This window comes from Prorops nasuta, unplaced genomic scaffold (assembly GCF_024137725.1).
Source record: "Prorops nasuta isolate Cenicafe-Biocafe unplaced genomic scaffold, Cenicafe_Pnas_1.2 PNAS00025, whole genome shotgun sequence".
In the NCBI taxonomy this organism is placed as follows: Eukaryota; Metazoa; Arthropoda; class Insecta; order Hymenoptera; family Bethylidae; genus Prorops; species Prorops nasuta.
In genome coordinates, this window is record NW_027116822.1 from 409,144 (window position 1) to 425,552 (window position 16,409).

The 16,409-nt window shown below is 37.7% G+C and overlaps 1 protein-coding gene across 3 annotated transcripts in view; it reads left to right on the forward strand.

The window, feature by feature from the left end:
• The window catches only part of LOC136782277 (agrin-like), a 208,079-nt gene that overhangs the window by 59,081 nt on the left and 132,589 nt on the right, over positions 1–16,409 (forward strand). The gene's annotated exons all lie outside the window — the stretch shown is intronic.

Here is a 16,409-nt window from a genome sequence, read left to right on the forward strand (position 1 = left end):
GAATAATTTTTATTAATTCTTAAAACCTACGTTGTAAGTATAATTATAATTCGATAAAAAAACAGTGAATACCGTGGGCAATAAGATAAATATTTAAAATTTCAAACTAATAAAACAGTAGTGAAATTTTCAAATTTTCGTGAAAATTCTGCGAATAATAATCTAGTCCCCATTTATTTTTTTTTTTTTAACCAACACGTAAGCTTTTGAGTTTTGTAATTAGAGCTTTATTCGCAGAGTGATTATTACAAGCTGAAAGAGATTAATACAAAGCCACGGGAAAAAGTATTCGAAGCATCAAAAGGCGAAAATCTGCATAATCGTTTAGCACAAAAGTTTCGCATTAGACAAACTTTCTGATTATGCATAGTAATGGAGAAGGTCTGGGTTGTTGTCGGTGTTGTTGCACAGGCTAAATGCATTGTTGGCCGAAGTAAGCTGCAGGTCCAAGTATTCACGTTACTCACAGTGCACTCGCAATTTCCGCGAAAGCATATTCAATATCCGGACGTCCAAAGTTCGGATATCCGCAAAAGACACTACCGGAACGGACGTATCGCCTAACTATTAAAATTATGATGTATAATACAGAGGACTGTATAATTTCATTCCTATCAAAGCTCTCTTAATGATGGGACAAAATATTTACTGCAATAAATTACTATTTATCCATAAAAAAGAAATACAATAATACAAATAACAATTCTCGACTATTATAATTATTACAAAAGAATCCAGTATTTCGAGCATCGATCTTACTTAAAAAATTTCATACAGGATAGAAAGCTCTAATTAATTCTTAGCAAAATTCTGTTAATTAATAGCTAGACTCAATGTTTATAATAATAAAGAAAATAGCTATTCACTCCCATCGATATAAAAATATATATAATAACGATTAAGGAGAATCGATTATTAATTATTACGAGAGAGGTACCCACACAAAATTGTTCGGGCGTCAATCATTAGTTTATTAGGGAGTGTCGTGGATAAGTTCCAGTGGTTTGGGTTAATAATTAATCTGCGATTAAATGGAAGTAGCGAGGAATGCTCAGGGTATTGTTGATGGAACGTGCTGGGTGATATGCAGGTACACACAGAAACCAAGCATGTATCTGGCTCGTGGAATCTCGTAGTATTGAGTCCCAATCAGCCGTGGCAACTCGGTTTCAGGCAGTTCAAGGCGTGTCCGACGTCGAGTCGGCAGCAACTATAATACGCGCATTATCGTTACGATTGGAAATTCGATTGGTCGACCCGTTACGACTGGAGCCTCGAGCACAATGGGATATCATTTCGAGGTACTCCACACCCCCCCCCCCCCACCACCCCCTCCCCTAGCTTCATATCTTCTTTCATTCCTTCCCTTCCGGCTTCCGCCGATAAAACTATTCGCCTCCCAAAAGCCTCATCTTTCTTTCAATCCCAACAAAAACTATAAGAGTCCTACCTAGCGGAATTAGATCCACCTAAATTGATTTCTCTCGTAATTTTAATTTTCTTGAAAATAACCACCATTCGCGCAGACTGTAAAAATAATTCGACTCGCGAGGGATCAGTCGGAATTTTCTTTGATAGCTTTCGGATATTTTTCGATATTTTATATATATATGTATATGACGAATTGGTAAAATCTGTCGATTTTCAAGGGTGGCTTTTAATGATTTTGGTGGCGTAAAACCGCTGGGACAATCCGGTCAGTGAGAGGCGGAATCGAAATCGGTAAAATCACTGGATGGGAGGAGGGGTGGGTGTGGATGAAGTCCATTCGTTAAAAGGCCACCGAAAGGCTATTATGTTATCTCTCTCGAGAATATAGAGTTTGGGATACAGTCACCGCGTTTCAACCAAACGATTTACATGGATCCAAATATCACACGTTTATGAAACTAACTCACATATATAGAATTTTTGTTCACTTTTATACAAATTGATGGTACACTTTCATTGAGTTCTCAAACATTGCATCGAACTGCCAATCAAATTTTGTTTAGTGGTTTTAGTTTCCTTTGCAAATATAATACATATATATATATATATATATATATATATATATATATTCTGGACTAGTCAGGTTATAATAAATATAAATATTATGTGTGTGTGTGTGTGTGTGTGTGTTTTTACGAAAGCTTTGTATAATTTATAAAACTATAAGTAGTACGTCTTAAAACGTTACAAAGATTTATTTGAAATTTTTGCGTGATAGATATCAATAATAGGGTTGACGTCATATTTCGTGAAAAAGAGTGGAAAAAAAGAGAGTATAGTCACTGTAAATCGTAACGTTTTGGTTAACGCGAGGGAAGTTCAATGGGAATACGTAGGTGTGTTGGTGGTGCAGGAAGAAAAAAGACGTTCTATTCCAATAAATTACACGCAGAGTATAAAAGGGCAGGAGTAAAGGTATGGGTTTCATATGTGGTATATACGTGGACAATGCTCGCATTTTTTTATAGCTTCCTGCTACGTGGATACTGACTAGAATTATCGAACCTGTCTTCAATATCTTCCATCAGTTGCTGCTGATTCATTTTTTACGGTTTTATTCCAAAAATAAAACTATCAGCTGAGATCGTAAAGTTATATTATTACTGCATAAATTGAATTCTAATAATTGATTAAATTTCCTCCTCATTCACACACATATAACAACACCACGTATCAGTGACTTTGAGATATAAAGACAAAAACTCTGTATAAAACAAATCCCAGCTGATCGGGTAATCTTTGGGGAAGTGTCCCGCTGGAAAAGTTGGGGGATGGAGTAGAAAGGGGTGGCTGGATGACGATACAGGGGTGTGCAACCCGTAAATCTCGAACAGCTATCCCAGGAGAACCATGCCTCAGTCACAGTGCTCGACTGCAAGAGTTAAAGGGCCCCGCACATACGCGTGCACACGCGAGACCATTCCCATACCCTCTTCGATTTCCCCCAAGTTAACTTAATCCAACTTTAATCCGCTAATTTAGAGCCAAAGCGGGACTGCGACGAAAAAGCAAGGCTGAATTTATTGATTCAAAAACCAGATTCGATCTTGAAGCACCGAGGCCATGTTAAAAACGTCCAGCTTTCCGAGGAATGATGTGAATAGTGAATTAAAATGATGTATCGAGGTTAAGTGGATAAGGTAGATGATTGGGCAGACACTTGTCTAATTATTAGAATAAAACGAAAAAGAAAAATGAGATAATTCAAAATATCTGGTGAAACTGCTTAATTATATAAATATGTTGGATAAAGTAGACTTATACCAAGTGTATTTAAATAATGCATATATAAATCTTGAAACATAAAAATATCAAACTCTCCGAGTGAAATACAATTTCTTGGTAGAACCTTATCTTTTGGCGTGAGTCCTGTACAATATACGTACAGTAGGTGTGTATTCTACATGTGCTATAGAGGCAGCAGCGTTGTTGGAATTGTATATAAAGCGAGTGCAGACAACGCCAGAACTAGCAAGACTAACAGCCAGTGGAAAGAGAGCGTGCCAGGGATAAGGAAGGGGGGAGCTTTCGGTAAATGGAAAATGTCTTCGCTCACGCATAAATTGGCTTGCATTTTCAAACGTTCTAGAAAATATGTATATTTTACCATGAAAAACACTCGGTGAGTTCTTATTCAAGGATTTATGTTCCACTCACGACTCCAAAGTAGTTGCAAAGTACAATCCCCTCTCTATTCCCCTTCCACTGGCTGCATGATATTGGCAGGTGTGCTGGATCGAGCTATGATTTTCTTGATTCTGACGCAGGAGAAGCTGCGTCCTCGTAAATCTTCAATTATCTCATTTCTCCTCTCTAATTCTTTGTTACATTCGTGTAATTTTTTATTAATTATATATCACAATATTTACATTATATCTAGTTTATAATTTCTTTCATCTTGCACTTTAAAACTTTTTCTGGATCCATTTATGATTTCTTAATTTTTCTACAGGAAAATCTACGTAAATTCAAATATTCAATCAATCATTTCTTCTCCAATTTTTAATTAATTGCACACTATACGTTATTTACATCTTATTCAGACTATAATTTAATTTTCTTTTCTCTCATTCGAAAGAGGTCACAGACTATTATCGAGCTTTCTGTACTTCGATTAGCCAACGATTCGAGCTAATAGGATAATTAATTAAAGTAGCATTCATTAATATTCTTAACGATCGATTAATTTTTTCCCCCTTTAAAGCGATTAGCTGTCACTAATTAAATGATTGGTGAGTTTTCAGAGGATACCTTCGAGACTGTAGCGTGTCATGTTGAAAATCAGTGATGGTGTCAGTATGGGGATCTCATAAAATTTAACGAGGGTGAAGATAGATAGTGAGCGTAAAAGACGTTGACTACCGATAATAAATGTCGAGCAATTTCTAATTTCATTGCATTCAACTCGTAACACTTGCAGTAGATTAGATGTCGTCATAAATTACTCGAATAATTGACATATCGGCTTCGTGCATCGTGCAACGTTAGAAATTAGGCTATTCCGCCACCTAATAACCGTGCAGGAAAATCACTCTTGCTCTTTACTCGATGGATCGTCCTCCAACAGCCTCCAGATCTATTACGAGCACGCGTAATCTTTGCAATAAAAGCAAGCAGCTTTTATTCACCTTGGTCTGACCATAAAAACCCTAATTCCCTTCGCGTTAAATTTTCTCGCATTCTCAGTGAAAAGTCACAGTCGCATTAATTCAGCCGGTTTTTATCGTTGCTCGTCGAAAGCAATTCTAGCATTAATCACTTAAACATTCACCCGACGCCAAAAAACTCTCCTAGGAAAAGAGAACAATCGGACAGGGACTGCAGAAGGGTTGGGGAGGGGGGAGGTTGATTTTTTTTACTCGTCGGTACACTTCGTGCAATTACACCAGGCTTTTATCGCGTTTTTCGAGGTGCGTGCAGCTTTCTCGTGAATTACGCGATTATCAGCCAAGTTTTTGTCCAACGATTCGCAAAAAATCTCTTTTGACCAAAACTAGAATCGGGACTGGCTTTCCTCGATACGCAAGATCGCAAAGAAATTAATTCCATCGACTATCGTCTTGATTAACAAAAATTACGAGTCTCTTCGCAGAGAACTCTGTAAACAAAGATTATAAATAATCGACTCTAATTAATTCTAGTAAAAATAAAAATTGCTACAAATCATCCAGCGATACGTGCGAAAAATATAAATTCTCGTCGAGCAATAAAAGTTTGACGTTTTTCCCAGTAGAAATTCAGCGAGCTTTTATCACGTTTTTTTTCGTGGCGCGTGCTGCTTTTCCGTAAATTACGCGATTATCAGGCAAGTTTTTGTTGGATGTTGGGTAAAAAGATTCGCGAACGAGGGGAGGGAGTGGGTGGGTCTGAAAAAGGGGGTGGATTGAGAGCTTCGCGCGTGCAGAAAAAAGCATCGGTAAAATACTGCACGGAGAGCCGAACGGTCTTCATAAATCCAGGGGTGTAAATCAGTCTTTATGGAGTACCCCCATGGGCGGTCCAGGCTGTTTGGAACAGTACTACATTCACCGTGTGTCTTTGCTCGTGTCGCTACGAGAATTCCCAGTTGTGGTAGTTCTGTCCGTGTCCTTGTGTGAGCGTGTCTGTGTGTATCTGGGAACATCCACTGGCTGGAAAGCATTCTGCGCGATAACGCAATACGGTTGTCTTGAGTTAATCGAGAGAAGTCAAGGGAGCTGATGGAATCCCTTCGAGCTTAAAAGCCAATTCTTGTCAATCGCTATTTCCAAACTTTAATCGAATTTCATAGACTGTTTCGTAAACGTGGACTCTTTTCAATCGTAATTTCATTCTTGGTCAGAGCTTTTTCAAGTGGATTTTAATTGCACGATGAAAATTTGCTTGTCTTATTAATTATTCATTGTGAAAAGGAGTAGGGGAATATATATATATATATATATATATGTATGTATGTATGTATACATAGTGTGAAGAGTGTTGAGACAAGATTCTTGACTGGACAAGTGCAGCACTTTGGGTAATCGTGGTTGATAAGTAGTCAGGGTCGGCCTTGGTCAGCCGTAAGTGGAACGTATCGAGTGCTAAGCAGCAGTGGAATGCTTCCTTTAAGGTCAGACCAAACCAAACCTGCTACAGGTCTTACTTACGCCACTGTCGCTCATTTCGCTCACTTTCGAATCGTTCCAATCCTTCAAAGCTTTCAAGCTTATAAAGCTCCTTTTGCAAAAGCATAATTTCATCAGATTTTCTTATAGCAAATCCACGCATCATTAATTAACATCAATTATGATTCAATCATTCAAAGATAAAAATCAACTTTAAACATCGATTTAACACAATTGATACATTCTCGTATTTCAGGTATAATCGCACAATTATAATCTCTGACTGTTTTCACTGGTTTATCGCAGCTTTCGGTTTTATCACGTCATATCGCCTACACGTTTCTCTGGCAACGTCAAAGCCAGTTGGGAGAAATTCAGTTAGAGGCTCGGTAACAGCGTGGCAGGAGACTTGATTAGTTCGGTGCCACAACTCAGTTAGGCCAAATTGTTCCACTGTCGAAAAGACGTCGGTCGGTTGAAAAAGCTGGAAGCATCCCGTCGTAATATCTACTTTTTGCTTTCAATTCCAGGTCTGTGGCGTTATTAAAACGACGAGGACTGGCCAGCCTGGATGTCCTCGGAGTGTTGGGAAATATTTATTCTACGAACAACGCGTTCTGCTAACTACTCTGCGACTGCTTTTTTAATTCGTCGCGTCAGAATTAGAGTTACGTAGCAGGTCGTCCAAATTTAAGACTAAACTACTGAAAATACTCTTTTTGCATAACTTCGAGGTATCGACTACCTTCTAGCTTTTGAGTTGATATAATATTTTACCAACAGAATTGAAATTTCTGTTAGAGTTACTATAGTTTGCTGTTTTCGGACCAGTTGTGTTATAATCGGTAGACACATTTCACTGAGAGATATCGAAATTCAAAGTAGTATATGTCAGTTATAGCGGAGTCTGAATGGCTAGCTAAAGTGAAACGGTTAACGAGGCAGGTTTCTTGCGCTACTAATTAATCACTCGCGAGGACAGCAATGATCGCGCTTCTCCTCTTCTTGGGAAACTGTTTAAAGGAGGGGGAGGAGGCTTTGAGAATCCGAGCGCAGGATTAATTAAGGATGGCGATACCATTTTGCGCGTAATCGTCGGAAGCAAAGCGTCTCCTGGATTAAGGCTTATTTTAAATGCGACATGGAATCCTCTTAATTAGCAAAAACTCGATCCTACGTCACTGGAAGATATTTCAAACAAGTATTAACGTCTGACGTAATCCCACTTTGTTTCAACGCGATGAAAATATGATTTTTTGCGATTCTAAAGGTGTTTGGTCTAGTTTTGATAAAGGAATTATCGAAAAGACTGTGCTATAGCTTCTGATGCAACTTTTGCTTATGATCATTGCATGTACCTTGTAATTAATAAAGCCTGAGATTAAGCCACTCGATTATTTCATTATCTTCTGATTTAAAATAGAAGCACGTATAAGTTTTTTTTTCCACGAGTGTTTTTCAGTGCAATGAAAATATAAATTTGTTAAACAGTAACATATATTTTTAATATAGTTTTGATAAAGAAATTATCGAAAAGATTCTGTGAGCTTTCAGTGCAAATTTGATTCTGTATTGATTAAACGTAGTAATTAATAAAGTCTGAAAATGAGCTACTCGACTTGTCAGGATCTTTTGGTCTATATATGTAGAATCCCTGTGTCTATGTGTGCGTTCTCAAGAGTGTACAGACGCAAGAGCACACTCACGCAAAGTGACATATGGATTAGTGTTGGGAATGGTAGATATAAAGACACGCAGCTACAACTAGAACTGACGGTTATCCGGAGTATAACTCGATTAGTCAGTTGAACAAACCATTTTGGCTTGCACCACCGCTCAATTGTCTCACGGGTATCAAGTTTGCCGATGCTATTGTGCATTTCAATGTATCCTGAAATTCTGTTTTAAAAATAATATTCACTGACTTCTTTTATCTTTCAATCATAAAATTCGAAGGATATTAGTAAATTTATAAAATCGATCGAAATGCAGAATATGAAAATTCACACTATTTTTGAAGGCCCATATAAAAGTACTTTGAAATAATTTTACCAGTGTACACGGGACATATTTTTCTAAACGGATCCTCATATTTGGTTGCTTCGGTTAAAACGATGCTCGGAGATTAAAGTTGGCGCAATATCGATCTTCTTAATTCCAGTGAAATTCTTTAAAGCGAGTTGAGAAAATTCTGTGGAAGAGCGTGAAAAGGGGGTGGATGGTGTGGGGTTTGTCTGTAACCGCAGAAAAATAGTGTCTGCGGGCCAATGCCTACAGTACTCGCTCGAGAGGTAGTTGGTGCAGGTACAAGTAATGCCCGAAGTTAGAAATTAGTAGTGTTGCCGGGCGTTTAAAAGATAAAAGTAAACTTTTCCCATTAATGCCCGCAGGGTGTGGAAAAGGGGGGTGAATTAGGGTTGGGGAAATAGGGTGAGACCCGCGACCATTCGACTCAATTGCAAACCTTCACAGTTCTACCCCTTTACCCATCCCACTTTTTCTACTCCATGTAATTATTTAAAAACTTTTCAGTCTCCAAAAGTCCCCTTCGAGCAGTCCCCCATTGTTTTACTTTAAATCGTTTTAAAAGTATGTATATATAAATATACGTCTCAAGGAATGGGACGCAAACACTCGAAAACTCTTCAACGTAGATTTATATGGATTCTTGTCGACCCTCGCTTTTCGAATACAATTTGCAACCCACTCGAACGTAAGAAGCAACGAATTATTGAAAAATCAAGTTTATTTTCCGGAGTAGCAAAGCCTTTTCGTGAAAAATTATAAGAATTTTATTTTCTCTATTTCCTAGAGCCTCTCCCCTGTATCTATCGCGAGATGGATTCTCTATTTTTAACACATACCCTCTTTATTGTTTGTGTTTCGTATTGCGAGTTTGCTATAATTTAATTATTATATTCCAATAGAGATTCTCAATTTACTTGCAAATCAGTCGATGTCGCTCGCCACTTAAACATAGAAATATGCGTGCTCGCAAAAAATCTGGCTGTAGTCCAAGTAAATATCGATTATATATACATGCGAAAAATTGCCTCGGGTTATGCGGAAATCGTCACTAGAATCGCACTGAAAATCACGTACGTGTAATCCGCAGCGTAGATTGCTTCAAAATTTTCCGCTTTTCAGGATTTAGTTTTTACACTTCTCTTTATTACGTTTGGCGGGGATGAAATTCGATTGTTTTTGGCCATGCTAATTTATATGAAAAACTATATGCAATCAAAAAATACTTTAGGCAGTTTTGCTATACGTATCTCCTAAATTCGAATCGCGTAATCCAAGTTTTGGTTGGTGCATTAATCAAATAATCGAATCCCTCTTTGTAATCGATCCGATTTTAACATTTAAACGGATTCTGATCCTGATCATATGCAGCTTTTAAATTAATATTTAACAATCAATATATGACGTGTGTATATTGGCGAATATTCAATCAAAGCTTGAATTTTTAACTTGATAGAAATAAAGGAGCATTGCATAACATTACATCTGTCTTTGTAAAAATTGCTTACAATTTTATTATACAGGATGTGTCTTTTTACTCTACTTACAAAGCGCCCGACCCAAACATTGATTTATCTACTTAACGGTAAGATATATCAATTTCGTCTCTGGAGCATTTTAGAAAGTTCTGTTTCTCAAATTGAACAAAGTTTCATATAAAAAACTGATACTTTTCACAGTTGCAGAGATAATACAATTTTTCTTTCTACACTCCACATCGAGTCAAAGTAAAACACCCTGTATATAATCAGTCGTGTGATGCTCTGAAGTGCTAAATAGTCGTGCACAGCTAATAGGTTATGACGCATAGCTTAGGGAATTGTGAATAGACTGACGTTTACTTTCATGATTATGCAGACAATTACTAGCCTGGCTACATAATTATCTCAACTGTTTATGGTATAACAGAATGCTGGGTGTTACCCAAATTATTAAACATTTTCCTCTCAAGCAAACACGCGTATAGGTGCTGCTTAAATTGAATTTTCACCAGGACTCAGAGTCATAACTGAAATTTAATTGTTTATATTTGATTGATTGTTAAGCAGACTCATATTTTTCCACGGTTCATTTAAAATTCGATTTAATTCTGTAAATGACAGATTAGTTGGAAATCAGAGAAGGTAGTTGGGCGTAAAAGCTGCAGCCGCGAAAGCTGAACGAAGATTAATCGAACGAAAAATGTAGGAAAGTTGAAGCTGCAGGTAAAAAAAAAACTTGACGCGAATCCACCAGAGACGATCGACGGGAGAGATTATAGTTTTTTTAATATCCCAAGCGTCGGCACTTGTGGGACAAATATAGAAAAGAATCGATGGGGCGGAACGGAATGGTATAAGGAAGTGATATAAGTCGAAATTAATTTGGAGAAAAGGAAAACAGGCGATATTGGTTCATTTGAATATCGCACGAGCCACGATGAGCGCGACTAACCACTTTTGCTCTCCCCCCCCCCCCCTCCCCCTATCTTCTCATGCACCGCCTTTCCGATAGCAATGGAATATCGATATAATATCCCGGTCGAATAATTTTATTTCTGCCCGTTCGGGGATAAATTAGCTTATTAGATATTCCATAACCCAGCTATATACTTATTTACATTCCTATATAGACGATTGTTTTTTAAATGTCCCTTGAAAAAATAAATCACCACACCTCGCGAACTTAATTAATTAAATTCGATAGTAATTCCATTTAATCTAATGAAAAAACAAGCAAAACTCGATTTTTCCAGTAGTACAAGTCAATATTTTACGATTCCTTGTACTCACTCACTACTGTTTTTCACTAAAAAATTTATTGTGACAGAAATCGGAGAAATTATAAATAAAATATTGTACGAAGCCAGTGTAGAAATTTAAGGCCTAATTACAGCCTGGTTTATAGAGCTAAATAATATATATATATATATATATATATATAGTACCCAGAAAAGAGCTCGACATTTTCTTTACTTGGAATTCCAATAATTAGCTTTTGCTCCCATTCGTGCAATAGCTCGACTTTCTTCGTATCGTTTGGTAATAACAGTTTTGATCTGTAGAGTTCTATATATATATATATATATATATATATATATATGTATACATACATACATCGAGTAAGCTTCCTATCCAACTTATTGTACCATAAGCTACGAAGAGCGAAACTCCGTCCTGGAACGGGCAACTTGAAACATGTATCAAGATAAATTACAGGGTCGAAGGATCAACGTGCATGGCGTAGATGGCGTTACTACGAAATACTGGCAAGACCAGCCTCAAATTTGTAACCCCAGCGACGATATCCTAGCAAGGACAGAGGATCCATGGAGAAATTGGTGGAAAGATTGAAGAAGACTGAGCTCGAAGAGAGAAGTGAATCGGTTTCAGTTGAAAAGACAATTTCAGGATAGAAAGGGGTTCATCACGAATGCATAAAATGGGACAGGAGAAAATGAAGGGATTGTCGAGGAAGTAGGATATTTGCTACGTAACACGAAAGCCACGTGGGTTAACGTTAGCAGTCGTGTTTGTACAATACATTCTACTGCAACAATAGAGTCACTTCAAATCTGACGTTGCTCTTCCATAGATCGCTGAAACGCTTGTTTGCGCTTGTTAAATATCATAAAGCAGTGCCTCTCAACCAGCTATTCCTAAATTTATCACAGCTACTCTGATTTCCATCGACTCACCCCTATTCAAACACCGAGTTATAACGATGGAAATTTCTTATTTTATAACAAACAGTGTTAAATATTTTAGCAGTACTTAATTAGTTTTGAAGGATCCTTGCGTAAATATATAATCATCAAGCCTCTCGAGCCAGTAGTACGAAGTACCATTGGCGAGGCTGCAAGTTATGAGGAAAAAGTGTCGAATTGGGGTGAGTTTCCAGAACAGCGACGTTCTCCTCGTGATAAATCTTGAAATCACCGCGAAAATGCTTGCTGGGGTTTTGTGGAGGTACGAAAAAGCAAAAATAGGAACAAGATCAATGACGTAGTCGGTGAAGCAGAAACCGAAAATGGGTTAACGAGCTCACGTCTTGCTGGAGATGCTGGCAGGAGAGGGATGAAGGGTTCCCCACGCAGTCTTTTCCTTTTCTAGAAATACATTTTAATATCCTGCCAGTTTAATATCCTGTCGCTGTAGTGTAGCCAAGCCAAGCGTTTTAATAAAGTGTCGTAGCGATGGAAGGCTCGCGAAAAGTGGATGTCACTGGCGACTGCCTTATTCCCCATAGACTTATTTCTATTTACTTTGAAAGCAACCCTGTTACAAGATTTCCGACTACGTACCCTCCTTCCACCCGCAAACATCTTTAATTAATGAGACTACTATATATATTTCTATAGTACTTTATCTTGTGCTCGTCTTTGCTAACAATCGGATCTCCGTGGCTCGTTTATTCATTTTCTTATTTTTCCTTCTTCCTCCTCTTCTGCTAGAATCCAATGACTCTTCTTGAAATATTTTTGTAAATGATTTCTGTGCACGGTGAGATTACGTATTAATTAATTAAATATTTATATTTTCTTTGCGCGACTCTCTTCTTTTTCATTTAACTGGAAATATATATATATATATATTTGGGTAGAGATTTGCCAAGTAGAAAAAGTGCGAGTTAATTCAGACTGAACCGAAGTAGCAATGGTCTGGCTGTGGTCAGACGAACCTCGTTGCAGGAGGCAAGACTGAAAAAGGGTGAAACTGTAGGGGAGGGGGGGAGGAAAGTGATAGGAGGGATGGGAAAGCGAGGAAGCGGAGGGATACAAACCGCATTGTTCACCAGAAAACAAAAGATCAGCCACGGTCGGACGATTATTCGGCGTTTACCGGCTCCACTGAAAAGGATGGTAAAAAAAGTTTCTAGATAAAAGGCGCCAAGTGAAAAACAACCCTGGGCCTCAAAAAATGATTCGGTGATAATTCAAGGCAAAGATAAAATTTCAAAGCTTCGGATGAGTTAAACTGGACATTTCTACTTACATAATTTATCAAATCCTTGTTGAATAATATTTGCCAAAAGTGTTTTATCCTTGTGGGTTTTTTCTAAATAGATTAAAATCAGCTTCAGGCACACTACTGTAATTACGTATGAATCTAACGTTCGTTAGGATAAAGGGTTAAAAGTACAATTTAATTAATTTTCTTACACGCTTAAAGTGGCTTTTAAGGAAGTTGCGGGAATAGTCGTGAGGCTAGGATAGGTTAGAGGGGAAAGAGGAGTACATTATTCCAGAAACCTTTACGAGCAGCCTTTATATAAAGATGCTCTAGTCGGGCTACGTGCCAAGTCAAACTTCCATACCTCACAGCCTTTCGTTTCTTCAGATCTTCAAGGAAGGCTTGAATTTTGGCGTCTGAGAGCACGAAAATTTCCATCTTACAGCACGCATTCAACGCTTCCGGGGAATGTTCGACAACTACAAAATTATTGATGAAGCAAAAAGACTCGAAATTTCACCAGCAAACACTCATTTTAATCTCCTGGCTCATTAACTTATCATCCATTCCTTGTGTGTCTCTCGAAAAGAAATTAAAATTTTCAAGAGATATATATAATAATAATGCACCGATAAATTTTTCCCATGAAAATTAATTATTTGCTTCGAGTGAATATATATAGATAAAGGGAGAGAGGGTGAGAAAGAGAGGGAGGGGGGGGGGGTGTCCTTAAGAGGATGCGTGATAGTTTGAGATGGCTGAGGAGATTTTGGAAAGGCCGCAGCTGCTTTCCTTAATCCCACGCGCCGTTGGTCGACTAGATTATTGTCTTCCGTTGGCCGTTGGCCGCAGGCGTTTCTACGGCTGATTTAGAACCTCTAATCTCAGGGTAGAAGCAAGCCCTTGGCAACCAGATGGGAATAGCTGGGGGTTGCCTGTGATGAGGGGTACGAGTTAATGCTTGACCATCCCCCCCAAAGCCCTCCTCCTCGCCTTCCAAACTGGATTCGCTAATCTCGCAATCCGATTTCCAGTTGGAATTCGCTCGTTTCACGACCAAACGTTCTAATCGCTCGTTATAGTTCACATTCATTGCTCGAAACTCGATATAAAAGCTTACTCCTCCACGTTTATCTTATTTTGCTCCAACTTTACTTTTAAATAATTTATGCTAAGCCTACGAATCTCACGGTGGCTCTCACTGGGAATTTTCTGTCAGTAGTATAGCTGTGTAATTATAAAGGATCGAATTATTATTTCAGTGAGTCGTGGGGGTGATTTAACTAGATTGTGGAGTTTAGTTTCGTAGAATAAAATAGTTGAACGAAGCAAAACTCTTGTGTGGATTGTGCAAGCGTTTCGATGATTATATAGAAAAATTAGATCCAGATTTGGATTAATTAATCAACGACTCGTGAAATTAAGGGCTCTGTGAAATTTAGATTTTAATCTATACAGTTAGAATCAATTGGAAATGTCGAGCGTCCTAAAATTGTTTCCCCTTGAAAGACACGTGGAGAAACAGTGATTTGGAGAAATGGTCCATTTTTGGCTAATGGCAAGACGAGGATCAACAAGTACTACTAAGATTAGCTCGATAGAATTAAGATATCTGGTTATATAGTCAATAATTCATAGACTATTTTAGTATCTATCGTATTTATTTGTGCTACATACATATAGGAATACTTAAAATAACGCATCAGTTACAATTCAAAAGTTATAGCTCAAAAATTAACTTTTTTCCTCGACAAGAAAAATTTCTGAAAACTTTTCAGTAAATTCTATCCAGCGTGAAATTGAAATATGATTTAGCGAGACGAACTGATCTTTGAATGCGGAAATCCCTGCACGGATTTATGGAAGACAGCCTTTAGCATCGTAAAAGTGACGAGGCTTGAAATAATTTTTAAAGAAGCTGCCATTTTCCATCCACTCGTTGCTTCGTATTTTCAACGAAAATATAATGAAGAGGATATCACATTAAAAAAAATCCCCACACACATACATCGAGTAACGATCCTATTCCCTTGGTCCAATATGCAGGAAGTAAAGAATTTCAATATTTATCAATTTTTCTTGCAGTCCTTTAAAAAAAACTCCATTACTATAATCCAACAAGTAGTACACATCAATCATTAAAACTACATAAAAACAAAATTACTCATAATTCAAGCAACACCGTATAAAATATCAATTTGGAGTGGATAATATTCAAGAATTTCAATAATAAACGAGCAGGAATTAACCTGATAAACTGTCGATTTATAAGAAGAGTGGTTAACTAGTCGAGTTCCATGTTAATCTCGAAGAATTTATGGCCACTTTTACTTTGGCTGAGATTCTACTCGATGGTAAATTAAGAGAAAGGAAAGTAAGAAAATGGGAATGGGAGGTTCGCGAGGGGTGAAGGAAGGGTAGAAGGATGGAATAAAGGAAGTCAGTTATTCTTAGAAGCATGCAATTGGCTCGCGTTGCCATTGCCAAAGTGAAATAAATAGCTGCGATCTAGCGCCGTATGCAAATGAGTCCGATATTAAGTTATGGCCAACCGTTCGTCTTCCTGTCCGAGGAAATTAAACCGCGAAAACTTGGCATTTGCGATATACAGCGAGGAAATTCGAAAGAAAATTTTGATTCATTGCCCCGAGCCAGCGGTAACTTGGCAATTTGTTTCCGGCCGGCAACGTCGTCAGCTTAAACTTTCTATCGCGATATCTTAAATTGCAGACCTGATTCTTCCTAAGAAATGAATCTTCCCCTATTTAATGTATAGCTTAATAGCATCGTGTTATCTGTTACAAACTTTTGATTACTTCTAATGAATTATGCACATTCTCATGTAGGTACATACCTGTACGCGACACCATCAATTATCGTAGGATTGGTCGTGCGAGCTTTGTTTTAAGGTCTCGTCTTGGAACAATTCTTTTCATAAAGCTGAAATATGAATTGATGGTTCGGTAGATCCCAGCATTGCAGGATGCAAACATTAATCGAGTGAATAGAATTTGGGTATTATTGGAGCTATGAAACTTGGAAGACGTTTAATTTTTCATGGGATCACTCGAGAGCCAACTGGCTCAGTGTACATGCATACAGGGTGGTCCACGTGTCTTTTGTTCGTTCTAAATAATTTCTTACGTATGAACCGTGCAAAATTTTTATTCAACCAAACTCCTTTACTTGCAAGAATTGTATTAGTTAATTGCACGTAAGCTCTATATAACAAATTTTGCTGTAATAACAACTTAAAAGGTATTTAGGGTGAACGTGATACGTGGACCACGTTGTATACATGTAGACTATATATATATATATCCCTTGTAGTTGTACCACAATTGTGTTCACTTGTCAAATGTACTGCACAATACAG